At 41.5% G+C, this 27,922-nt stretch overlaps 6 non-coding genes across 6 annotated transcripts; all 6 read right to left on the bottom strand.

The window, feature by feature from the left end:
• Nucleotides 1-892: 892 nt before the first annotated feature.
• LOC132092896 (small nucleolar RNA U3) lies at nucleotides 893-1,103 on the bottom strand. The gene has a single exon (XR_009422279.1). It is a non-coding gene; the product is annotated as a small nucleolar RNA U3 (small nucleolar RNA).
• Nucleotides 1,104-3,036: 1,933 nt separating this feature from the next.
• LOC132092909 (small nucleolar RNA U3) lies at nucleotides 3,037-3,247 on the bottom strand. The gene has a single exon (XR_009422290.1). It is a non-coding gene; the product is annotated as a small nucleolar RNA U3 (small nucleolar RNA).
• A 10,871-nt stretch (nucleotides 3,248-14,118) lies between these two features.
• On the bottom strand, nucleotides 14,119-14,329 carry LOC132092893 (small nucleolar RNA U3). Its single transcript, XR_009422276.1, has one exon. It is a non-coding gene; the product is annotated as a small nucleolar RNA U3 (small nucleolar RNA).
• An 8,238-nt stretch (nucleotides 14,330-22,567) lies between these two features.
• LOC132092915 (small nucleolar RNA U3) lies at nucleotides 22,568-22,780 on the bottom strand. The gene has a single exon (XR_009422296.1). It is a non-coding gene; the product is annotated as a small nucleolar RNA U3 (small nucleolar RNA).
• A 1,926-nt stretch (nucleotides 22,781-24,706) lies between these two features.
• LOC132092934 (small nucleolar RNA U3) lies at nucleotides 24,707-24,917 on the bottom strand. The gene has a single exon (XR_009422313.1). It is a non-coding gene; the product is annotated as a small nucleolar RNA U3 (small nucleolar RNA).
• A 1,929-nt stretch (nucleotides 24,918-26,846) lies between these two features.
• LOC132092907 (small nucleolar RNA U3) lies at nucleotides 26,847-27,058 on the bottom strand. The gene has a single exon (XR_009422289.1). It is a non-coding gene; the product is annotated as a small nucleolar RNA U3 (small nucleolar RNA).
• Nucleotides 27,059-27,922: the final 864 nt, after the last annotated feature.

Below are 27,922 nucleotides of genomic sequence, written 5' to 3'. Positions count from 1 at the left end.
GTAACCTGGGAATAAGAAAGAAACAGACTAATATTAGCGTAGATGCCATTCTTCTTATGATGTAACAAGTACATTGTGTGTTATTGGAAGTGTTCCCAGTTCCGGTCTACCTATTTACTACACGGATTTGACTGACAGAAATGTGTAAGTATGTTATGTGTAATCCATCTTAAAGAGATGGTTCTTTGATCTAGATTTAAAATTAAAGAGTGTGTCTGCCTCCTGAACAGTGTTAGGTAGATTATCCCAGAGTTTGGGCGGTAAATAGGAAAAGGATCTTCCTCCCGCAGTCGAATTTGATATTCTAGATATGATCAAATAGCCAGAGTTTTGAGAGTGCAGCGGACGTGGAGGACTATAGTACAATAAGAGTTTGCTTATCTACTGAGGTGCTAAACCATTCAGAGCTTTATAAGTAATTAATAGGATTTTAAAATCTATACACTGTTTAATAGGGAGCGAGTGCTGTGTTGACAGAACCGGGCTGATATGGTCATAAATCCTGGTTCTAGTGAGAACTCTTGCTGCTGCATTTTGGAGCAGCTGGACATCGTCATTAAGCATGTAGAACAACCACCAATAAAGCATAACAATAATCTAACTCTGAGGTCATGAACTGATGAATTAACATTTCTTCATTTGACATTGAGAACATAGTCAGTCAATTCAAATTTCCAAAAAGTTCATTCTCTCGTCACCACTTTCATAACGTGTGTTGGCCGACCTCAAATTGTGGAACAACACAGTTTGTGACCTGTTTTTTTAAATTTGATCTTTCAAACAGAACATTCTACTACGTTTTCTCAAAAAAGCTAAATCTGATTTATTCAACATGCACTCTTTAGAAAACACACAGCTTTCAAAAAATCCTCCAATATCATATCATTTCAACACCACTCAGATCATACTCCTTTCTTCAACATTGCCAAAAGCAATATGAACGCTCATCAATGACAGAACTTGTGATCAAAGTCATAGTTCTATCCTCAATTTGCTCTCAGAAAAGAGTATTACAGCTCATCATCGTGGGTTGGGAGACAAACACTTTCAAAACACATTTCCAAGTAAAAAACTATAGAATTGATCCCTGAAAATATAGTCTTAACTTCATATCTCAACTCAAATGGAATTCCATTCTGAAGCACCGCCTCCACTCAGATGGTTTGCGTAGTTGATTTCTATAAACGCATGAACTAGTGTCCATATCGGCTTTACCTGATCTCGGATAAATTGACTAATTTTGTCTGCGTTTCAGTGACATATTTGAACTATCAAAAAGGAGTTGTAATTATTAGTCTCTTATTGGCCTCATGAATCAAGCTCTGTATAGGTTAGAAATATATATTATACAGACATTTAATATTTAATGGTATTGTCCGATTTGTTAATTGCATTCAATAGATTACACTTCCAACAACACATTCGCCACTGGTTTGCAAAAGGTGTTTTTAGACAAGTTTGAGCTGATTTTTAGTTGCAATTAAACCACTCTGAGCAGCACACATCAACAGAGTGTGGCCCTTTGGAGCTGTGCAAAACAGCGAACCCTTTTACCAGGCAATTGGTTCAGTCAAGTCACCTCTTTGTATATAGCGCTTTTAACAGTACAGATTTGGTCAAAGCAGCTTCTCAGTAACAAAATAGGAAAATAGTGTGTCAATGAAAAAGGACAATAGTAAACATTACGTTTTCAGTTAAAAGGCAGTTCATCATTGAATTATGCGATGTCATCGTTCAGCTCAGTTCAGTTTAAATAGTATCTGAGAAATCAAGTCGATGATATCGCTGGAAATGAAGTGTCCCCAACTAAGCGAGCGAGAGGCGGCAGCGGCGAGGAACCAAAACTCCATCGGTGACAGAATGGAGCCCAAACTGTTGGAGAAACCAGGTTCATTCGGGGGGCCAGATCTTCTCCAGCCAGACGACCCAGGAGGTTAATCCATGCTGCAGCAAAGTTAGATTGTCATCTGGTTCCGTGGTCTTGTCCCAATTGCCATCCAGGAGGCAAGGTCTTCAATGGGGATCTGTCTCTGGGGCTCATCTAGTTGTCCTGGTCCCCCCTGAAAAATTTAGGGTGATAGAGGTCATCTCTAGGTGATGATCCACAATCTGAGCTGGATACGGACTTGATCTGGTGGCTACGGTAACCTGGGAATAAGAAAGAAACAGACTAATATTAGCGTAGATGCCATTCTTCTTATGATGTAACAAGTACATTTATGTTATTGGAAGTGTTCCCAGTTCTGGTCTACCTATTTACGGCACGGATTTGACTGACAGAAATGTGTAAGTATGTTATGTGTAAGCCATCTTAAAGAGATGGTCGTTTGATCTAGATTTAAAACGACAGAGTGTGTCTGCCTCCTGAACAGTGTTAGGTAGATTATTCCAGAGTTTGAGTGCTAAATAGGAAAAGGATCTGCCTCCCGCAGTCGAATTTGATATTCTAGATATTATCAAATAGCCAGAGTTTTGAGAGTGCAGCGGAAGTGGAGGACTATAGTACAATAAGAGTTTGCTCATCTACTGAGGTGCTAAACCATTCGGAGCTTTATAAGTAATTATTAGGATTTTAAAATCTATACACTGTTTAATAGGGAGCGAGGGCTGTGTTGACAGAACCGGACTGATATGGTCATAAATCCTGGTTCTAGTGAGAACTCTTGCTACTGCATTTTGGAGCAGCTGGACATCGTCATTAAGCATGTAGAACAACCACCCAATAAAGCATAAAAATAATCTAACTCTGAGGTCATGAACTGATGAATTAACATTTCTGCATTTGACATTGAAAACATAGTCAATTCAAAGTTACAAAAAGTTCATTCTCTCGTCACCACTTTCATAACGTGTGTTGGCCGACCTCAAATTGTGGGTCAACACAGTTTGTGACCTGTTTTTTTTAAATTTGATGTTTCAAACAGAACACTCTACTACATATTCTCAAAAAAGCTAATTCTGATTTATTCAACATGCACTCTGTAGAAAATACACTGCTTTTTAAAAAAAAATCCTCCAATATCTTATCACTTCAACACCACTCAGATCATACTCCTTTCTTCAACATTGCCAAAAGCAATATTAACACTCATCAACGACAGAACTTGTGATAAAAGTCATAGTTCTATCCTTAATTCGCTCTCAGAAAAGAGTATTACAGCTCATCATCGTGGGTTGGGAGACAAACACTTTCAAAACACATTTCCAAGTAAAAAACTATAGAAATGATCCCTGAAAATATAGTCTTAACTTCATATCTCAACTCAAATGGAATTCCATTCTGAAGCACCGCCTCCACTCAGATGGTTTGCGTAGTTGATTTCTATAAACGCATGAACTAGTGTCCATATGGGCTTTATCTGATCTCGGATAAATTGACTAATTTTGTTCGCGTTTCAGTGACATATTTGAACTATCAAAAAGGAGTTGTAATTATTAGTCTCTTATTGGCCTCATGAATCAAGCTCTGTATAGGTTAGAAATATATATTATACAGACATTTAATATTTAATGGTATTGTCCGATTTGTTAATTGCATTCAATAGATTAGACTTCCAACAAAACATTCGCCACTGGTTTGCAAAAGGTGTTTTTAGACAAGTTTGAGCTGATTTTTAGTTGCAATTAAACCACTCTGACCAGCACACATCAACAGAGTGTGGCCCTTTGGAGCTGTGTGTGGCCGACTGGATAAGTTCCCTCCCCTGTAATTAGAACGACAGCCTATCAGAACATGGTACTGCTGATATAAAGGCTGCAATTAGGCTACCTGGGATGCGTCATTTGCTAGCTCTGCCCTTGGTGTGTGTGGGTTCTGCTTAAAGGTATGTTGTTAGCCGTTTGGCTAATATTGTAAGAGCTATGGCATATCAATTAACTAAATTCATTTATTGTAGCTGGAATTCCATCTGCTTTGCGGTGGTGTGTAAGGCTGCCATTATTCCTGGCTGGGTTTGAGTTCATTCATCTTCAAATAAACTGTTGAGAATTGTGCTGTGAGCAACTGTTTAACTTGTGTCTCCTGATGACCAAAATCTGGTATGTATAGTTTCACTCTTTCTTAATGAGTGAATTTGACAAGTTAATGAATCACTGTTTTTAGCAGGACTATCTTTGGGAGCATTCCGTCCTGTTGGGGCAATCACTTCCTTCATAAAACAGGATTACGACGACGTTGCTGTTTTGCTGTGTGTTTGTTTATTTGTCATTCCCATTCTTGGCTGTAGCTGCTCCAACTAACTCCACATTGTATGTGTTGGGCTGGGTGCTTCGGCCTGCCCTCCCATCCTAGAATTACCAGCTTTGTATAAGCGTGTTTGTATGGTTTCTTTGGTTTTGGAGTTTGTTTGTTCCCTTTATACTGTTTGTTTTGTTTATTGTATTGGTTTCTTTATTGATTTGGCTTATTTTGTAATTTACTTTTATAAACCCTCTGTTTGTGTATCTTTTTATTAAGTGACAATTGATTTTCAGCTGAATCTTGTTCATTTGTAATTTAAGAATGCCATATGTCTCCAATCAGGCTTTGGTATAACTTTGCTTGCATTTTGATTAATTGTTTTCTCTTGTGTTTTAGGCTTCTGAGCAGGGAGGCTAGTTCTAGTACCCTGGTGGTGGTGTTTGGAACACAAAGTGTGGATTGCCGTGTGTGTGATCACTTATCTCACTGTGTGTGTGCGTGGGTCAAGAATAATCACTCTACGGCTGGCCTACCCTGCTACAGTTAAGCCTTAGTCATTTTAGTTATGTATGTGGTGTACTGAGTTGTAGTTGTTTAACCCATAGTTATATCTTATTCTGGTCGTTTTAAAGTGTCTTATCTGATTATTGTGAATTTAATAAACATTTTGTATTATGATGCCCATGTCTCTGCCCTCCATGGTAACGAACCTGTGTGTCCGTGTTTAGTTCCCCTTACTTGAAAGGGGTGGCGTAGTCAGCATTAAATTAATTCTTGTTTATTATTCATTGTGCCATTTACTCCTCTGTGGCCACTCTACATTCTGGCGTAGTCGGCAGGATTCTGTGTTCGGCAGGGGCGCGGGTATCGGTGGTGGTTTGTCGTTATTCATATTTTTTTTTTGGTAGTCTAGCAAAACAGCAGCGTACGTCTGGTGAATTCTGATTTTTGTTGTGGGTCTACTTAATCTTGTTATTGCAGTCAAAATTATGGAGGAAGAATTGCAGGAATTGAGGGAAGTAGTAGCTCAGTTGCGGGCAGAGAATGAGTGGTTGCGTCAGGAACGTCTACCTGCACTACCTGGCCCTAGTGACTCCCCTATTGTTCCTGGTCCTTCTGTTGCAAAGATTTGTCTTTGTTCCTCGAGACAGGAAATGTCCAAAATTTAATGGCAGGGTTGGTCTGAGTATTGACGAGTGGGTTGAAGAAGCCCGAGCTTGTATGCAGACTCGCCACCTGTCGGTTTCTGATAGGGCTTTCTTTTTGGTTGACCATTTGGAGGGGGAGGCAAGGGAAGAGATTAGGTATCGTTCAGAGATTGAGCGGAATGATCCAGATAAAATAATTGCTGTGTTGCGGGAGTTGTATGGTTGCTCACAGGAGGGTGAGACTTTGCTGGAGTTTTCGCTCGCCCTGATGGGCCTCCTGGAACGGGTGAAGCAGCAATCACCTTATGCTATGCCAAATTCTCAAGTCTTGTTACGTGATCAGTTTATTGAACATGTTTGTGACCTTGCCCTTTGCCGAGAGTTAAAACAGTTAATACGTCATCAGCCCACATTAACGTTGTTAGAGGTTTGGAGTGAAGCTCTTAGATGGGAAAAGGAGGGTATGTTGGGGAGTACAAGGGGACGAAGTCATTCAGTTCCATCTGCCTATGGGATTCTGCCTATGGGATTCAGTATGGTGTGCAAGGCGAGTCATGTGTTGATAGATTTTCCCATCAATCTGAATTGGGTGAGCTGAGGGAAATGATGAGATCACAGCAAGAGCAGTTAAATAAGTTGACTCAAAACTTTGCTCGCTTGCAGGTCTCTCAGCCACGTAGTCAGTCCCCTCATCGTGGCCCTGTTATATGTAGGAGGTGCCAAAGACCTGGCCATTTTGCTAGAGAGTGTAATGGGTAACGTGTACTCTCTCGCCCTCAATTCCCTATGCCCGCTTCGTCAACTGGAGGTAGAAAGCCTGGCCCAACTGAGTTATCGGGAAACTAGTTCCCACCGTGTCGCAGGGCCAAGGCGTGGTTGGGGCAGTGACCGGCTCAAGTTTAAGTATGTCTCATTTAATGTCTTCATGCCCACATCTTGCGGTTCAAATTGGAGGAGTTCAGGTTCCATGTTTGGGTGATACTGGCTCCATGGTGTCTACAATTACTGAGAGTTGTTTTCGTGACCATTTTGAACCATGGGGTCAGGATCAACTCAAGTCGTGCCAGTGGTTGCAGCTTCGGGCTGCTAATGGTCTTTCAATTCCATATCTTGGTTATATGGAATTGGACGTTGAATTGTGTGGACAGGTCATTTCAAAGTGTGGAGTGCTTGTCGTCCGGGATCCTCCTGGTGGCATCTGTACCCAAGTCCCAGGGGTACTGGGGATGAATGTACTAAGTCGTTGCTACCGGGAGCTATTTGGAAGACATGGCCCTGCTCTTTTTGATTTGGCAGTAACTGTTGATGCCCCTAGTTTTGTCATGCAGGCATTTCAACATTGTCACCGAATGGAAGATAGGGGTTCAGTAAGGCATTCTGATCTTGTTAGGTTGCGAGGTTGTAAGTCATGTCGCATCCCAGGTGGCATGATGAAGTTTGTAGCAGCAACCTGTTCTGAGAAGTATGCAGAGGGGGTGGTGCTGTTTGAGCCCCCAGAGTCTGGGTTACCCGCTGGCTTGTTGGCTTCTCCGGCGCTGGTGCAGGTTATAAGAGGCACTGCCTATGTACCGGTGGTAAATGTGGGAACTGCTGATGTTATGTTGCATTCTAACACTGTCTTGGGAATGCTAAATAGTGTCTGTGTAGTTAGTCTGCCTGCTGGGATAACCGAAGTTAAGCCTGTTGCAGCTACAGAGAGTTCCCAAGCCATGACGGTGGCCCCTGGTGTACAGGAACAGATTGATGCAGTAGATTTGTCTGTTTTGCCAGAACTGGAACAGGGCCAGGTGAGAGCCCTTTTATACAAGTTCCAGTCTGTGTTTTCATCCCATGAGACTGATTTAGGATGTACCCATTTGATTTCCCATGACATCCCTCTGCTGGATTCTGTTCCTGTTCGGCAGCGCTACCGGCGGATTCCACCATCAGAATATGAGATGGTAAAGTCTCATATTAATCAGTTGTTGGAAGCCAGCATTATAAGGGAAAGTTGTAGCCCCTATGCTTCCCCTATTGTTCTTGTTAAAAAGAAAGACGGTTGTTTGCGTATGTGCGTGGACTACCGTCGGTTAAATGCAAAGACAAGGAAAGATGCCTTCCCTTTGCCACGCATTGAGGAATCATTGGACTCCTTGACGGGGGCCTGTTGGTTTTCTACTATGGACTTGGCTAGTGGATACAATCAGGTCCCCGTCACTGAGAAAGATAGGCCTAAGACTGCTTTTTGCACCCCTTTTGGGTTGTTCGAGTGGTATCGAATGCCCTTTGGGCTTTGTAATGCCCCGAGTACCTTCCAGCGTTTAATGGAACGGGTGTTTGGGGATCAGCAGTGCAGATCATTACTACTTTATCTTGACGATATCATAGTGTTTTCTTCCTCAGTGGCACAGCATCTAGAGCGATTAGAAGTTGTCTTAAGCCGACTGGAACGTGAGGGGCTAAAAGCCAAATTGGGAAAGTGTGCATTCTTTCAACGTGAAGTGAGATATTTGGGACATGTGATCTCTGCACAGGGAGTTTCTACTGATCCTCGGAAGATTGAGGCTGTAGCTGAATGGCAACACCCAACAAGTGTGTCAGAATTACGCTCATTCTTGGGTTTTGCCAGCTACTACCGCCGCTTTGTGGAGGGGTTTGCAAAGCTGGCAGCCCCCCTGCATAAGTTGGTGGCAGAATGGACGGCTGTTAAGCCTAGGACTCAAACAAGTCAGACTTTCTCTAATGCCTGGTCTGAGCGGTGCCAGCAGAGTTTTGTTGAGTTGAAGGGTAGACTTACTACCGCTCCAGTGCTTGCTTATGCCAATTTCTCACAGCCCTTTATCTTGGAGGTAGACGCTAGCCACGGGGGTTTAGGGGCAGTTTTGTCTCAGGAGCAAGATGGTAAAGTGCGACCCATTGCGTATGCTAGCCGTAGTCTACGGCACACTGAGCGCAACATGTCCAACTACAGCTCCATGAAGTTGGAGTTTTTGGCGCTCAAGTGGGCCATGACCGAGAAATTTAGGGAATATCTGTTAGGGCAAAAGTGTATTGTTTTTACAGACAATAACCCCCTCAGCCATTTGACTACGGCTAAGCTTGGAGCTACGGAGCAACGTTAGGTTGCCGAGCTTGCAGTCTTCGATTTTGACCTCAGGTATCGGTCAGGTAAAAATAACAAAAATGCTGATGCATTGTCGAGACGAGATCCCCCTGGCTTGCTGGAGGTAAGGGAATTGTTGCCTGGGACTGAGGTCCCAGCTGATGTAAAGCAAGCACTGGGGGCAGATAAATTTGCATCAGCGACTCAAACTGTGATTTCGGCCTTGCCTAGTTTTTCAGGTGACATGAGGGCCTTGCAGGAGGCAGACCCGGTGATTGGGGAGATTTTGGGTTTTTGGAGGCGGGGAATACGCCCTACGTTTGAGGACCGTAAACTGCTGTCTATGACTGCTTTGGTCCTACTTCGTCAGTGGGGTCGGTTGTTGGAAAGGGAAGGGATTTTGCATCGTCGAATATTCCGTCCAGATGGGGGTGAAGAGATCTTCCAGTTGGTTCTTCCATCTGTCCTGCGGGGAAAGGTCCTGACACAAATGCATCAGGGACATGGGCACCAAGGTATTGACCGTACCACTGAGTTGGTGCAGCAACGTTGTTACTGGCCAGGCCTGACATCAGATGTAGTTCAGTGGTGTCGAGACTGCGAGAGATGTCAGGCTGCCAAGGACTCTCAGCCAGTATATCAGAGCTTTATGGGCCATTTGTTAGCATCTAGACCGAATGAAATCTTGGCCATTGATTTCACCCTTCTTGAGCCTTCCCGTTTGGGGCTGGAGAATGTCTTGGTGATGACTGATGTCTTCACCAAGTACACAGTTGCAGTTCCCACTCCGGATCAAAGAGCAGAGACGGTGGCACAGGTTTTAGTGATCGAGTGGTTCTATAAGTTTGGTATCCCTGCTCGTATTCACTCCGATCAGGGACGCAATTTTGAGTCCTCCCTCATCCAACAGCTTTGCAGTCTCTATCAAATTGAAAAGTCCCATACTACCCCTTATCATCCAGCGGGTAACAGGCAGTGTGAGCGATTTAACAGAACCCTGCATAGTCTTTTGCGTACCCTACCAAATTCCCGAAAGGTAGATTGGCCTTCTGCGCTCCCTCAATTACTCTTCTGTTACAACACTACCCCTCATCAAACTACTGGCGAATCTCCTTATTTCTTAATGTTTGGCCTAGAGCCTCGGCTCCCTGTTGATTTTTTGTTAGGTAGGGGGCAGGAGCGTGGGTCCAGTAGTATAAATGAGTGGATTTTAGAGCATCAAACAAGATTGCAAGTGGCATTTGAGGGAGCTCGAGAGCATTTGAAGGCAGCTGCAAATCGTCGTAAGGAGAAGCATGACTTGCATGTTCGGGATGCACCACTGGGAGAGGGCCAGCTAGTTTATCTCCGCAACTATGGCATGAGAGGGCGCCATAAGATCCAGGACATCTGGAGCCCAGTGGTGTATCAGGTGATGAGGGCACCTAAGACAGGAGGTTCTGTTTATACTATAGCACCGGTAGATGACTTGAGGAGGGTAAAGCATGTCCATCGCTCTCTGTTAAAGACCAGGGTACAAAAGGATTCCCCTGTTCCTGGCCCTACAGATGTGTCTGAAGTAGTTCAGGCACCACCACTGGAGGAGTCCCCATCGTTGGATGAAGTGGATTTGTGGGTATTGGTATCTGAAACTCCCCACTTGGGTGGTAGGGCAGTAATGCAGGACCCTGCATCTTTGGGTCGTGCTGCACCGCAGGATTCAGCCGAGGCTATTGGACTAGTCGCCCGAGGGGATCTGGGACCACCTGGGGAAAGGCTAGCCACTCCACTTGTGGTAGAGCCTTTGTCAGTGGATCAGTCCACTTCTAGTGAAGTTTCTGCGCGACATACAGGGAGAGTTAATGCCGGTCAGCATTCTAACCGTTACCATCTTCCACGGGCAGCAGGTGAAGTAGTGGGATTAAGGACAGAGACTTCTATACTGAATTCTGTTTCAGCCCTGTTTAGGCCCTGGAATTGAGTTGTATGGTCTGGTTGGCATTACTCTATCATCGGGACGACGATTCAATAGCTAGGGGCAGATTGTGGCAGACTGGATAAGTTCCCTCCCCTGTAATTAGAACGACAGCCTATCAGAACATGGTACTGCTGATATAAAGGCTGCAATTAGGCTACCTGGGATGCGTCATTTGCTAGCTCTGCCCTTGGTGTGTGTGGGTTCTGCTTAAAGGTATGTTGTTAGCCGTTTGGCTAATATTGTAAGAGCTATGGCATATCAATTAACTAAATTCATTTATTGTAGCTGGAATTCCATCTGCTTTGCGGTGGTGTGTAAGGCTGCCATTATTCCCGGCTGGGTTTGAGTTCATTCATCTTCAAATAAACTGTTGAGAATTGTGCTGTGAGCAACTGTTTAACTTGTGTCTCCTGATGACCAAAATCTGGTATGTATAGTTTCACTCTTTCTTAATGAGTGAATTTGACAAGTTAATGAATCACTGTTTTTAGCAGGACTATCTTTGGGAGCATTCCGTCCTGTTGGGGCAATCACTTCCTTCATAAAACAGGATTACGACGACGTTGCTGTTTTGCTGTGTGTTTGTTTATTTGTCCTTCCCATTCTTGGCTGTAGCTGCTCCAACTAACTCCACATTGTATGTGTTGGGCTGGGTGCTTCGGCCTGCCCTCCCATCCTAGAATTACCAGCTTTGTATAAGCGTGTTTGTATGGTTTCTTTGGTTTTGGAGTTTGTTTGTTCCCTTTATACTGTTTGTTTTGTTTATTGTATTGGTTTCTTTATTGATTTGTTTCTTGCTTAATTTGATTTGGCTTATTTTGTAATTTACTTTTATAAACCCTCTGTTTGTGTATCTTTTTATTAAGTGACAATTGATTTTCAGCTGAATCTTGTTCATTTGTAATTTAAAAATGCCATATGTCTCCAATCAGGCTTTGGTATAACTTTGGTATAACTTTGCTTGCATTTTGATTAATTGTTTTCTCTTGTGTTTTAGGCTTCTGAGCAGGGAGGCTAGTTCTAGTACCCTGGTGGTGGTGTTTGGAGCACAAAGTGTGGATTGCCGTGTGTGTGATCACTTATCTCACTGTGTGTGTGCGTGGGTCAAGAATAATCACTCTACGGCTGGCCTACCCTGCTACAGTTAAGCCTTAGTCATTTTAGTTATGTATGTGGTGTACTGAGTTGTAGTTGTTTAACCCATAGTTATATCTTATTCTGGTCGTTTTAAAGTGTCTTATCTGATTATTGTGAATTTAATAAACATTTTGTATTATGATGCCCATGTCTCTGCCCTCCATGGTAACGAACCTGTGTGTCCGTGTTTAGTTCCCCTTACTTGAAAGGGGTGGCGTAGTCAGCATTAAATTAATTCTTGTTTATTATTCATTGTGCCATTTACTCCTCTGTGGCCACGCTACATTCGCAAAACAGCGAATCCTTTTACCAGGCAATTGGTTCAGTCAATTCACCTCTTTGTATATAGAGCTTTTAACAGTACAGATTAGCTTCTAAATCTGACCTCAGAAGACTACAGAGGGTAGTCCGGACTGCTGAGTGAATTATCGGTACAACCCTCCCATCTATTCAAGAACTGTACTTATCCAGAGTGAGCAAAAGGGCTGTTAAAATCACTCTGGACCCCTCACATCCAGCACACTCCCTCTTTGAACTGTTGCCATCTGGTCGACGCTACAGAGCACTGAGCACCAGAACGACCAGACACAGGAACAGTTTCTTCCCTCAGGCAATCCATCTTATGAACAGCTGATAATAACTGTGGGACACACTACACTATTTATATTTATTTACACTACACTTTTTATCCAACACACATACTTAGCGTACACGTAAATCTTTTGCACATAATATACATGTACATACATGGAACACACTACACTACTTATATTTATATTTATATACACATACACTTATTTATCCAACACACATACTTAGCGTACAGTTAAAATTTTTCCACATAATATACATGTACATACATAAATGCTCATTTTAATATACCTGCCATACATTGTCAATTTGTATATTGTCAATCCTTACCCACCTATTTGTATTTTTTTGTATTTTTTATTCCTTATTGTGTTTTTTGTTCTGTCACTGTTATGTTGCACTGCGGAGCTCTGTGACGAAAACAAATTCCTCGTATGTGTGAACATACCTGGCAATAAAGCTCATTCTGATTCTGATTCTCTGACCAGCACACATCAACAGAGTGTGGCCCTTTGGAGCTGTGCGAAACAGCGAACCCTTTTACCAGGCAATTGGTTCAGTCAAGTCACCTCTTTGTATATAGCGCTTTTAACAGTACAGATTTGGTCAAAGCAGCTTCTCAGTAACAAAATAGGAAAATAGTGTGTCAATGAAAAAGGACAATAGTAAACATTCAGTTTTCAGTTAAAAGGCAGTTCATCATTGAATTATGCGATGTCATCGTTCAGCTCAGTTCAGTTTAAATAGTATCTGAGAAATCAAGTCGATGATATCGCTGGAAACGAAGTGTCCCCAACTAAGCGAGCGAGAGGCGGCAGCGGCGAGGAACCAAAACTACATCGGTGACAGAATGGAGCCCAAACTGTTGGAGAAACCATGTTCATTCAGGGGGCCAGTTCTTCTCCAGCCAGACGACCCAGGAGGTTGATCCATGCTGCAGCAAAGTTAGATTGTCATCTGGTTCCGTGGTCTTGTCCCAATTGCCATCCAGGAGGCAAGGTCTTCAATGGAGATCTGTCTCTGGGGCTCATCTAGTTTTCCTGGTCCCCCCTGAAAAAATTAGGGTGATAGAGGTCATCTCTAGGTGATGATCCACAATCTGAGCTGGATACAGACTTGATCTGGTGGCTACGGTAACCTGGGAATAAGAAAGAAACAGACTAATATTAGCGTAGATGCCATTCTTCTTATGATGTAACAAGTACATTGAGTGTTATTGGAAGTGTTCCCAGTTCCGGTCTACCTATTTACTGCACGGATTTGACCGACAGAGATGTGTAAGTATGTTATGAGTAAGCCATCTTAAAGAGATGGTTGTTTGATCTAGATTTAAAATGACAGAGTGTGTCTGCCTCCTGAACAGTGTTAGGTAGATTATTCCAGAGTTTGGGTGCTAAATAGGAAGAGGATCTGCCTCCCGCAGTCGAATTTGATATTCTAGATATTATCAAATATCCAGAGTTTTGAGAGTGCAGCGGACGTGGAGGAGTATAGTACAATAAGAGTTTGCTCATCTACTGAGGTGCTAAACCATTCGGAGCTATATAAGTAATTATTAGGATTTTAAAATCTATACACTGTTTAAAAGGGAGCGAGTGCTGTGTTGACAGAACCGGGCTGATATGGTCATAAATCCTGGTTCTAGTGAGAACTCTTGCTGCTGCATTTTGGAGCAGCTGGACATCGTCATTAAGCATGTAGAACAACCACCCAATAAAGCATAAAAATAATCTAACTCTGAGGTCATGAACTGATGAATTAACATTTCTGCATTTGACATTGAAAACATAGTCAATTCAAAGTTACAAAAAGTTCATTTTCTCATCACCACTTTCATAACGTGTGTTGGCCGACCTCAAATTGTGGAACAACACAGTTTGTGACCCGTTTTTTTTTAATTTGATGTTTCAAACAGAACACTCTACTACATTTTCTCAAAAAAGCTAAATCTGATTTATTCAACATGCACTCTGTAGAAAATACACTGCTTTCAAAAAATCCTCCAATATCATATCACTTCAACACCACTCAGATCATACTCCTTTCTTCAACATTGCCAAAAGCAATATGAACGCTCATCAACAACAGAACTTGTGATCAAAGTCATAGTTCTATCCTCAATTCGCTCTCAGAAAAGAGTATTACAGCTCATCATCGTGGGTTGGGAGACAAACACTTTCAAAACACATTTCCAAATAAAAAACTATAGAAATGATCCCTGAAAATATAGTCTTAACTTCATATCTCAACTCAAATGGAATTCCATTCTGAAGCACCGCCTCCACTCAGATGGTTTGTGTAGTTGATTTCTATAAACGCATGAAGTAGTGTCCATATGGGCTTTACCTGATCTCGGATAAATTGACTAATTTTGTCCGCGTTTCAGTGACATATTTGAACTATCAAAAAGGAGTTGTAATTATTAGTCTCTTATTGGCCTCATGAATCAAGCTCTGTATAGGTTAGAAATATATATTATACAGACATTTAATATTTAATGGTATTGTCCGATTTGTTAATTGCATTCAATAGATTACACTTCCAACAAAACATTCGCCACTGGTTTGCAAAAGGTGTTTTTAGACAATTTTGAGCTGATTTTTAGTTGCAATTAAACCACTCTGGATCCTGTTTGTGGACTTCAGCTATGCCTTCAACACGATCATCCCAAACCTCCTCTTGCCCAAACTAACTCAGCTCTCCGTGCCCACCTCCGTCTGTCAGTGGAACAACAGCTTCCTGACAGACAGGCAGCAGCTAGTGAGACTAGGAAAATACACATCCAGCACCCGTACAATCAGCACCGGAGCTCCCCAGGGCTGTGTTCTCTCCTCACTGTTCTTCTCCCTGTACACTAACGATTGCACATCTAAGGACCCCTCTGTCAAGCTCCTGAAGTTTGCAGATGACACCACACTCATCGGCCTCATTCAGGACGGTGACGAGTCTGCTTACAGACAGGAGGTTAAAGAGCTGGCTGTCTGGTGCAGTCTCAACAACCTGGAGCTTAACACGCTCAAAACAGTGAAGATGATCGTGGACTTCAGGAGAAACCCCCCTGCACTCCCCCCACTCACCATCATGAACAGCACTGTGACTGCAGTGGAGTCATTCAGATTCCTGGGCACCACTATCTCTCAGGACCTGAAGTGGGACATTCACATTGACTCCATTGTGAAAAAGGCCCAGCAGAGGTTGTACTTCCTTCGCCAGCTGAGGAAGTTTAACCTGCCACAGGATCTGCTGAAACAGTTCTACTCCACCATCATCGAATCCATCCTCTGCACTTCAGTAACTGTCTGGTTCAGCTCAGCTTCTAAATCTGACCTCAGAAGACTACAGAGGGTAGTCCGGACTGCTGAGTGAATTATCGGTACAACCCTCCCATCTATTCAAGAACTGTACTTATCCAGAGTGAGCAAAAGGGCTGTTAAAATCACTCTGGACCCCTCACATCCAGCACACTCCCTCTTTGAACTGTTGCCATCTGGTCGACGCTACAGAGCACTGAGCACCAGAACGACCAGACACAGGAACAGTTTCTTCCCTCAGGCAATCCATCTTATGAACAGCTGATAATAACTGTGGGACACACTACACTATTTATATTTATATACACTACACTTTTTATCCAACACACATACTTAGCGTACACGTAAATCTTTTGCACATAATATACATGTACATACATGGAACACACTACACTACTTATATTTATATTTATATACACATACACTTATTTATCCAACACACATACTTAGCGTACAGTTAACATTTTTTCCACATAATATACATGTACATACATAAATGCTCATTTTAATATACCTGCCATACATTGTCAATTTGTATATTGTCAATCCTTACCCACCTATTTGTATTTTTTTGTATTTTTTATTCCTTATTGTGTTTTTTGTTCTGTCACTGTTATGTTGCACTGCGGAGCTCTGTCACGAAAACAAATTCCTCGTATGTGTGAACATACCTGGCAATAAAGCTCATTCTGATTCTGATTCTCTGACCAGCACACATCAACAGAGTGTGGCCCTTTGGAGCTGTGCGAAACAGCGAACCCTTTTACCAGGCAATTGGTTCAGTCAAGTCACCTCTTTGTATATAGCGCTTTTAACAGTACAGATTTGGTCAAAGCAGCTTCTCAGTAACAAAATAGGAAAATAGTGTGTCAATGAAAAAGGACAATAGTAAACATTCAGTTTTCAGTTAAAAGGCAGTTCATCATTGAATTATGCGATGTCATCGTTCAGCTCAGTTCAGTTCAGTTTAAATAATATGTGAGAAATCAAGTCGATGATATCGCTGGAAACGAAGTGTCCCCAACTAAGCAAGCGAGAGGCGGCAGCGGCGAGGAACCAAAACTCCATCGGTGACAGAATGGAGCCCAAACTGTTGGAGAAACAAGGTTCATTCGGGAGGCCAGTTCTTCTCCAGCCAGACGACCCAGGAGGTTGATCCATGCTGCAGCAAAGTTAGATTGTCATCTGGTTCCGTGGTCTTGTCCCAATTGCCATCCAGGAGGCAAGGTCTTCAATGGGGATCTGTCTCTGGGGCTCATCTAGTCGTCCTGGTCCCCCCTGAAAAAATTAGGGTGATAGAGGTCATCTCTAGGTGATGATCCACAATCTGAGCTGGATACGGACTTGATCTGGTGGCTACGGTAACCTGGGAATAAGAAAGAAACAGACTAATATTAGCGTAGATGCCATTCTTCTTATGATGTAACAAGTACATTGTATGTTATTGGAAGTGTTCCCAGTTCCGGTCTACCTATTTACTGCACGGATTTGACTGACAGAGATGTGTAAGTATGTTATGAGTAAGCCATCTTAAAGAGATGGTTGTTTGATCTAGATTTAAAATGACAGAGTGTGTCTGCCTCCTGAACAGTGTTAGGTAGATTATTCCAGAGTTTGGGTGCTAAATAGGAAAAGGATCTGCCTCCCGCAGTCGAATTTGATATTCTAGATATTATCAAATATCCAGAGTTTTGAGAGTGCAGCGGACGTGGAGGAGTATAGTACAATAAGAGTTTGCTCATCTACTGAGGTGCTAAACCATTCGGAGCTATATAAGTAATTATTAGGATTTTAAAATCTATACACTGTTTAAAAGGGAGCGAGTGCTGTGTTGACAGAACCGGGCTGATATGGTCATAAATCCTGGTTCTAGTGAGAACTCTTGCTGCTGCATTTTGGAGCAGCTGGACATCGTCATTAAACATGTAGAACAACCACCCAATAAAGCATAAAAATAATCTAACTCTGAGGTCATGAACTGATGAATTAACATTTCTGCATTTGACATTGAAAACATAGTCAATTCAAAGTTACAAAAAGTTCATTTTCTCATCACCACTTTCATAACGTGTGTTGGCCGACCTCAAATTGTGGAACAACACAGTTTGTGACCTGTTTTTTTAAATTTGATGTTTCAAACAGAACACTCTACTACATTTTCTCAAAAAAGCTAAATCTGATTTATTCAACATGCACTCTGTAGAAAATACACTGCTTTCAAAAAATCCTCCAATATCATATCACTTCAACAGTGGAGTCATTCAGGTTCCTGGGCACCACTATCTCTCAGGACCTGAAGTGGGACATTCACATTGACTCCATTGTGAAAAAGGCCCAGCAGAGGTTGTACTTCCTTCGCCAGCTGAGGAAGTTTAACCTGCCACAGGATCTGCTGAAACAGTTCTACTCCACCATCATCGAATCCATCCTCTGCACTTCAGTAACTGTCTGGTTCAGCTCAGCTTCTAAATCTGACCTCAGAAGACTACAGAGGGTAGTCCGGACTGCTGAGTGAATTATCGGTACAACCCTCCCATCTATTCAAGAACTGTACTTATCCAGAGGGAGCAATAGGGCTGTCAAAATCACTCTGGACCCCTCACATCCAGCACACTCCCTCTTTGAACTGTTGCCATCTGGTCGACGCTACAGAGCACTGAGCACCAGAACGACCAGACACAGGAACAGTTTCTTCCCTCAGGCAATCCATCTTATGAACAGCTGATAATAACTGTGGGACACACTACACTATTTATATTTATATACACTACACTTTTTATCCAACACACATACTTAGCGTACACGTAAATCTTTTGCACATAATATACATGTACATACATGGAACACACTACACTACTTATATTTATATTTATATACACATACACTTATTTATCCAACACACATACTTAGCGTACAGTTAAAATTTTTCCACATAATATACATGTACATACATAAATGCTCATTTTAATATACCTGCCATACATTGTCAATTTGTATATTGTCAATCCTTACCCACCTATTTGTATTTTTTTCTATTTTTTATTCCTTATTGTGTTTTTTGTTCTGTCACTGTTATGTTGCACTGCGGAGCTCTGTCACGAAAACAAATTCCTCGTATGTGTGAACATACCTGGCAATAAAGCTCATTCTGATTCTGATTCTCTGACCAGCACACATCAACAGAGTGTGGCCCTTTGGAGCTGTGCGAAACAGCGAACCCTTTTACCAGGCAATTGGTTCAGTCAAGTCACCTCTTTGTATATAGCGCTTTTAACAGTACAGATTTGGTCAAAGCAGCTTCTCAGTAACAAAATAGGAAAATAGTGTGTCAATGAAAAAGGACAATAGTAAACATTCAGTTTTCAGTTAAAAGGCAGTTCATCATTGAATTATGCGATGTCATCGTTCAGCTCAGTTCAGTTCAGTTTAAATAATATGTGAGAAATCAAGTCGATGATATCGCTGGAAACGAAGTGTCCCCAACTAAGCGAGCGAGAGGCGGCAGCGGCGAGGAACCAAAACTCCATCGTTGACAGAATGGAGCCCAAACAGTTGGAGAAACCAGGTTCATTCGGGGGGCCAGTTCTTCTCCAGCCAGACGACCCAGGAGGTTGATCCATGCTGCAGCAAAGTTAGATTGTCATCTGGTTCCGTGGTCTTGTCCCAATTGCCATCCAGGAGGCAAGGTCTTCAATGGGGATCTGTCTCTGGGGCTCATCTAGTTGTCCTGGTCCCCCCTGAAAAATTAGGGTGATAGAGGTCATCTCTAGGTGATGATCCACAATCTGAGCTGGATACGGACTTGATCTGGTGGCTACGGTAACCTGGGAATAAGAAAGAAACAGACTAATATTAGCGTAGATGCCATTCTTCTTATGATGTAACAAGTACATTGTGTGTTATTGGAAGTGTTCCCAGTTCCGGTCTACCTATTTACTGCACGGATTTGACTGACAGAGATGTGTAAGTATGTTATGAGTAAGCCATCTTAAAGAGATGGTTGTTTGATCTAGATTTAAAATGACAGAGTGTGTCTGCCTCCTGAACAGTGTTAGGTAGATTATTCCAGAGTTTGGGTGCTAAATAGGAAAAGGATCTGCCTCCCGCAGTCGAATTTGATATTCTAGATATTATCAAATATCCAGAGTTTTGAGAGTGCAGCGGACGTGGAGGAGTATAGTACAATAAGAGTTTGCTCATCTACTGAGGTGCTAAACCATTCGGAGCTATATAAGTAATTATTAGGATTTTAAAATCTATACACTGTTTAAAAGGGAGTGAGTGCTGTGTTGACAGAACCGGGCTGATATGGTCATAAATCCTGGTTCTAGTGAGAACTCTTGCTGCTGCATTTTTGAGCAGCTGGACATCGTCATTAAGTATGTAGAACAACCACCCAATAAAGCATAAAAATAATCTAACTCTGAGGTCATGAACTGATGAATTAACATTTCTGCATTTGACATTGAAAACATAGTCAATTCAAAGTTACAAAAAGTTCATTTTCTCATCACAACTTTCATAACGTGTGTTGGCCGACCTCAAATTGTGGAACAACACAGTTTGTGACCTGTTTTTTTAAATTTGATGTTTCAAACAGAACACTCTACTACATTTTCTCAAAAAAGCTAAATCTGATTTATTCAACATGCACTCTGTAGAAAATACACTGCTTTCAAAAAATCCTCCAATATCATATCACTTCAACAGTGGAGTCATTCAGGTTCCTGGGCACCACTATCTCTCAGGACCTGAAGTGGGACATTCACATTGACTCCATTGTGAAAAAGGCCCAGCAGAGGTTGTACTTCCTTCGCCAGCTGAGGAAGTTTAACCTGCCACAGGATCTGCTGAAACAGTTCTACTCCACCATCATCGAATCCATCCTCTGCACTTCAGTAACTGTCTGGTTCAGCTCAGCTTCTAAATCTGACCTCAGAAGACTACAGAGGGTAGTCCGGACTGCTGAGTGAATTATCGGTACAACCCTCCCATCTATTCAAGAACTGTACTTATCCAGAGTGAGCAAAAGGGCTGTTAAAATCACTCTGGACCCCTCACATCCAGCACACTCCCTCTTTGAACTGTTGCCATCTGGTCGACGCTACAGAGCACTGAGCACCAGAACGACCAGACACAGGAACAGTTTCTTCCCTCAGGCAATCCATCTTATGAACAGCTGATAATAACTGTGGGACACACTACACTATTTATATTTATATACACTACACTTTTTATCCAACACACATACTTAGCGTACACGTAAATCTTTTGCACATAATATACATGTACATGCATGGAACACACTACACTACTTATATTTATATTTATATACACATACACTTATTTATCCAACACACATACTTAGCGTACAGTTAAAATTTTTCCACATAATATACATGTACATACATAAATGCTCATTTTAATATACCTGCCATACATTGTCAATTTGTATATTGTCAATCCTTACCCACCTATTTGTATTTTTTTGTATTTTTTATTCCTTATTGTGTTTTTTGTTCTGTCACTGTTATGTTGCACTGCGGAGCTCTGTCACGAAAACAAATTCCTCGTATGTGTGAACATACCTGGCAATAAAGCTCATTCTGATTCTGATTCTCTGACCAGCACACATCAACAGAGTGTGGCCCTTTGGAGCTGTGCGAAACAGCGAACCCTTTTACCAGGCAATTGGTTCAGTCAAGTCACCTCTTTGTATATAGCGCTTTTAACAGTACAGATTTGGTCAAAGCAGCTTCTCAGTAACAAAATAGGAAAATAGTGTGTCAATGAAAAAGGACAATAGTAAACATTCAGTTTTCAGTTAAAAGGCAGTTCATCATTGAATTATGCGATGTCATCGTTCAGCTCAGTTCAGTTTAAATAGTATCTGAGAAATCAAGTCGATGATATCGCTGGAAACGAAGCGTCCCCAACTAAGCGAGCGAGAGGCGGCAGCGGCGAGGAACCAAAACTCCATCGGTGACAGAATGGAGCCCAAACTGTTGGAGAAACCAGGTTCATTCGGGGGGCCAGTTCTTCTCCAGCCAGACGACCCAGGAGGTTGATCTATGCTGCAGCAAAGTTAGATTGTCATCTGGTTCCGTGGTCTTGTCCCAATTGCCATCCAGGAGGCAAGGTCTTCAATGGGGATCTGTCTCTGGGGCTCATCTAGTTGTCCTGGTCCCCCCTGAAAAATTTAGGGTGATAGAGGTCATCTCTAGGTGATGATCCACAATCTGAGCTGGATACAGACTTGATCTGGTGGCTACGGTAACCTGGGAATAAGAAAGAAACAGACTAATATTAGCGTAGATGCCATTCTTCTTATGATGTAACAAGTACATTGTGTGTTATTGGAAGTGTTCCCAGTTCCGGTCTACCTATGTACTGCACGGGTTTGACTGACAGAGATGTGTAAGTATGTTATGAGTAAGCCATCTTAAAGAGATGGTTGTTTGATCTAGATTTAAAATGACAGAGTGTGTCTGCCTCCTGAACAGTGTTAGGTAGATTATTCCAGAGTTTGGGTGTTAAATAGGAAAAGGATCTGCCTCCCACAGTCGAATTTGATATTCTAGATATTATCAAATATCCAGAGTTTTGAGAGTGCAGCGGACGTGGAGGACTATATTACAATAAGAGTTTGCTCATCTACTGAGGTGCTAAACCATTCGGAGCTATATAAGTAATTAGTAGAATTTTAAAATCTATACACTGTTTAAAGGGGAGCGAGTGCTGTGTTGACAGAACCGGGCTGATATGGTCATAAATCCTGGTTCTAGTGAGAACTCTTGCTGCTGCATTTTGGAGCAGCTGGACATCGTCATTAAGCATGTAGAACAACCACCCAATAAAGCATAAAAATAATCTAACTCTGAGGACATGAACTGATGAAATAAAGTTTCTGCATTTGACATTGAAAACATAGTCAATTCAAAGTTACAAAAAGTTAATTCTCTCGTCACCACTTTCATAACGTGTGTTGGCCGACCTCAAATTGTGGAACAACACAGTTTGTGACCTGTTTTTTTAAATTTGATGTTTCAAACAGAACACTCTACTACATTTTCTCAAAAAGCTAAATCTGATTTATTCAACATGCACTCTGTAGAAAATACACTGCTTTCAAAAAATCCTCCAATATCATATCACATCAACACCACTCAGATCATACTCCTTTCTTCAACATTGCCAAAAGCAATATGAACGCTCATCAACAACAGAACTTGTGATCAAAGTCATAGTTCTATCCTCAATTCGCTCTCAGAAAAGAGTATTACAGCTCATCATCGTGGGTTGGGAGACAAACACTTTCAAAACACATTTCCAAATAAAAAAAACTATAGAAATGATCCCTGAAAATATAGTCTTAACTTCATATCTCCACTCAAATGGAATTCCATTCTGAAGCACCGCCTCCACTCAGATGGTTTGCGTAGTTGATTTCTATAAACGCATGAACTAGTGTCCATATGGGCTTTACCTGATCTCGGATAAATTGACTAATTTTGTCCGCGTTTCAGTGACATATTTGAACTATCAAAAAGGAGTTGTAATTATTAGTCTCTTATTGGCCTCATGAATCAAGCTCTGTATAGGTTAGAAATATATATTATACAGAAATTTAATATTTAATGGTATTGTCCGATTTGTTAATTGCATTCAATAGATTACACTTCCAACAAAACATTCGCCACTGGTTTGCAAAAGGTGTTTTTAGACAAGTTTGAGCTGATTTTTTGTTGCAATTAAACCACTCTGACCAGCACACATCAACAGAGTGTGGCCCTTTGGAGCTGTGCGAAACAGCGAACCCTTTTACCAGGAAATTGGTTCAGTCAAGTCACCTCTTTGTATATAGCGCTTTTAACAGTACAGATTTGGTCAAAGCAGCTTCTCAGTAACAAAATAGGAAAATAGTGTGTCAATGAAAAAAGACAATAGTAAACATTCAGTTTTCAGTTAAAAGGCAGTTCATCATTGAATTATGTGATGTCATCGTTCAGCTCAGTTCAGTTTAAATAGTATCTGAGAAATCAAGTCGATGATATCGCTGGAAATGAAGTGTCCCCAACTAAGCGAGCGAGAGGCGGCAGCGGCGAGGAACCAAAACTCCATCGGTGACAGAATGGAGCCCAAACTGTTGGAGAAACCAGGTTTTTTCGGGGGGCCAGTTCTTCTCCAGCCAGACGACCCAGGAGGTTGATCCATGCTGCAGCAAAGTTAGATTGTCATCTGGTTCCGTGGTCTTGTCCCAATTGCCATCCAGGAGGCAAGGTCTTCAATGGGGATCTGTCTCTGGGGCTCTTCTAGTTGTCCTGGTCCCCCCTGAAAATTTTAGGGTGATAGAGGTCATCTCTAGGTGATGATCCACAATCTGAGCTGGATACGGACTTGATCTGGTGGCTACGGTAACCTGGGAATAAGAAAGAAACAGACTAATATTAGCGTAGATGCCATTCTTCTTATGATGTAACAAGTACATTGTGTGTTATTGGAAGTGTTCCCAGTTCCGGTCTACCTATTTACTGCACGGATTTGACTGACAGAAATGTGTAAGTATGTTATGAGTAAGCCATCTTAAAGAGATGGTTGTTTGATCTAGATTTAAAATGACAGAGTGTGTCTGCCTCCTGAACAGTGTTAGGTAGATTATTCCAGAGTTTGGGTGCTAAATAGGAAAAGGATCTGCCTCCCGCAGTCGAATTTGATATTCTAGATATTATCAAATATCCAGAGTTTTGAGAGTACAGCGGACGTGGAGGACTATAGTACAATAAGAGTTTGCTCATCTACTGAGGTGCTAAACCATTCAGAGCTATATAAGTAATTAGTAGAATTTTAAAATCTATACACTGTTTAAAAGGGAGCGAGTGCTGTTGACAGAACCGGGCTGATATGGTCATAAATCCTGGTTCTAGTGAGAACTCTTGCTGCTGCATTTTGGAGCAGCTGGACATCGTCATTAAGCATGTAGAACAACCACCCAATAAAGCATAAAAATAATCTAACTCTGAGGTCATGAACTGGTGAATTAACATTTCTGCATTTGACATTGAAAACATAGTCAATTCAAAGTTACAAAAAGTTCATTCTCTCGTCACCACTTTCATAACGTGTGTTGGCCGACCTCAAATTGTGGAACAACACAGTTTGTGACCTGTTTTTTTAAATTTGATGTTTCAAACAGAACACTCTACTACATTTTCTCAAAAAGCTAAATCTGATTTATTCAACATGCACTCTGTAGAAAATACACTGCTTTCAAAAAATCCTCCAATATCATATCACTTCAACACCACTCAGATCATACTCCTTTCCTCAACCTTGCCAAAAGCAATATGAACACTCATCAACAACAGAACTTGTGATCAAAGTCATAGTTCTATCCTCAATTCACTCTTAGAAAAGAGTATTACAGCTCATCATCGTGGGTTGGGAGACAAACACTTTCAAAACACATTTCCAAATAAAAAACTATAGAAATGATCCCTGAAAATATAGTCTTAACTTCATATCTCAACTCAAATGGAATTCCATTCTGAAGCACCGCCTCCACTCAGATGGTTTGCGTAGTTGATTTCTATAAACGCATGAACTAGTGTCCATATGGGCTTTACCTGATCTCGGATAAATTGACTAATTTTGTCCGCGTTTCAGTGACATATTTGAACTATCAAAAAGGAGTTGTAATTATTAGTCTCTTATTGGCCTCATGAATCAAGCTCTGTATAGGTTAGAAATATATATTATACAGAAATTTAATATTTAATGGTATTGTCCGATTTGTTAATTGCATTCAATAGATTAGACTTCCAACAAAACATTCGCCACTGGTTTGCAAAAGGTGTTTTTAGACAAGTTTGAGCTGATTTTTAGTTGCAATTAAACCACTCTGACCAGCACACATCAACAGAGTGTGGCCCTTTGGAGCTGTGCGAAACAGCGAACCCTTTTACCAGGAAATTGGTTCAGTCAAGTCACCTCTTTGTATATAGCGCTTTTAACAGTACAGATTTGGTCAAAGCAGCTTCTCAGTAACAAAATAGGAAAATAGTGTGTCAATGAAAAAAGACAATAGTAAACATTCAGTTTTCAGTTAAAAGGCAGTTCATCATTGAATTATGTGATGTCATCGTTCAGCTCAGTTCAGTTTAAATAGTATCTGAGAAATCAAGTCGATGATATCGCTGGAAATGAAGTGTCCCCAACTAAGCGAGCGAGAGGCGGCAGCGGCGAGGAACCAAAACTCCATCGGTGACAGAATGGAGCCCAAACTGTTGGAGAAACCAGGTTTTTTCGGGGGGCCAGTTCTTCTCCAGCCAGACGACCCAGGAGGTTGATCCATGCTGCAGCAAAGTTAGATTGTCATCTGGTTCCGTGGTCTTGTCCCAATTGCCATCCAGGAGGCAAGGTCTTCAATGGGGATCTGTCTCTGGGGCTCTTCTAGTTGTCCTGGTCCCCCCTGAAAAATTTAGGGTGATAGAGGTCATCTCTAGGTGATGATCCACAATCTGAGCTGGATACGGACTTGATCTGGTGGCTACGGTAACCTGGGAATAAGAAAGAAACAGACTAATATTAGCATAGATGCCATTCTTCTTATGATGTAACAAGTACATTGTGTGTTATTGGAAGTGTTCCCAGTTCCGGTCTACCTATTTACTGCACGGATTTGACTGACAGAGATGTGTAAGTATGTTATGAGCAAGCCATCTTAAAGAGATGGTTGTTTGATCTAGATTTAAAATGACAGAGTGTGTCTGCCTCCTGAACAGTGTTAGGTAGATTATTCCAGAGTTTGGGTGCTAAATAGGAAAAGGATCTGCCTCCCGCAGTCGAATTTGATATTCTAGATATTATCAAATATCCAGAGTTTTGAGAGTGCAGCGGACGTGGAGGACTATAGTACAATAAGAGTTTGCTCATCTACTGAGGTGCTAAACCATTCGGAGCTATATAAGTAATTATTAGGATTTTAAAATCTATACACTGTTTAAAAGGGGGCAAGTGCTGTGTTGACAGAACCGGGCTGATATGGTCATAAATCCTGGTTCTAGTGAGAACTCTTGCTGCTGCATTTTGGAGCAGCTGGACATCGTCATTAAGCATGTAGAACAACCACCCAATAAAGCATAAAAATAATCTAACTCTGAGGTCATGAACTGATGAATTAACATTTCTGCATTTGACATTGAAAACATAGTCAATTCAAAGTTACAAAAAGTTCATTCTCTCGTCACCACTTTCATAACGTGTGTTGGCCGACCTCAAATTGTGGAACAACACAGTTTGTGACCTGTTTTTTTAAATTTGATGTTTCAAACAGAACACTCTACTACATTTTCTCAAAAAAGCTAAATCTGATTTATTCAACATGCACTCTGTAGAAAATACACTGCTTTCAAAAAATCCTCCAATATCATATCACTTCAACACCACTCAGATCATACTCCTTTCTTCAACATTGCCAAAAGCAATATGAACGCTCATCAACAACAGAACTTGTGATCAAAGTCATAGTTCTATCCTCAATTCGCTCTCAGAAAAGAGTATTACAGCTCATCATCGTGGGTTGGGAGACAAACACTTTCAAAACACATTTCCAAATAAAAAAACTATAGAAATGATCCCTGAAAATATAGTCTTAACTTCATATCTTCACTCAAATGGAATTCCATTCTGAAGCACCGCCTCCACTCAGATGGTTTGCGTAGTTGATTTCTATAAACGCATGAACTAGTGTCCATATGGGCTTTACCTGATCTCGGATAAATTGACTAATTTTGTCCGCGTTTCAGTGACATATTTGAACTATCAAAAAGGAGTTGTAATTATTAGTCTCTTATTGGCCTCATGAATCAAGCTCTGTATAGGTTAGAAATATATATTATACAGAAATTTAATATTTAATGGTATTGTCCGATTTGTTAATTGCATTCAATAGATTACACTTCCAACAAAACATTCGCCACTGGTTTGCAAAAGGTGTTTTTAGACAAGTTTGAGCTGATTTTTAGTTGCAATTAAACCACTCTGACCAGCACACATCAACAGAGTGTGGCCCTTTGGAGCTGTGCGAAACAGCGAACCCTTTTACCAGGAAATTGGTTCAGTCAAGTCACCTCTTTGTATATAGCGCTTTTAACAGTACAGATTTGGTCAAAGCAGCTTCTCAGTAACAAAATAGGAAAATAGTGTGTCAATGAAAAAAGACAATAGTAAACATTCAGTTTTCAGTTAAAAGGCAGTTCATCATTGAATTATGTGATGTCATCGTTCAGCTCAGTTCAGTTTAAATAGTATCTGAGAAATCAAGTCGATGATATCGCTGGAAATGAAGTGTCCCCAACTAAGCGAGCGAGAGGCGGCAGCGGCGAGGAACCAAAACTCCATCGGTGACAGAATGGAGCCCAAACTGTTGGAGAAACCAGGTTTTTTCGGGGGGCCAGTTCTTCTCCAGCCAGACGACCCAGGAGGTTGATCCATGCTGCAGCAAAGTTAGATTGTCAT

This window comes from Carassius carassius, chromosome 18, assembly GCF_963082965.1.
Source record: "Carassius carassius chromosome 18, fCarCar2.1, whole genome shotgun sequence".
NCBI lineage: Eukaryota > Metazoa > Chordata > Actinopteri > Cypriniformes > Cyprinidae > Carassius > Carassius carassius.
Note: the sequence above shows the minus strand (reverse complement) of the source record. Positions and strands in the feature narration are given on the sequence as shown.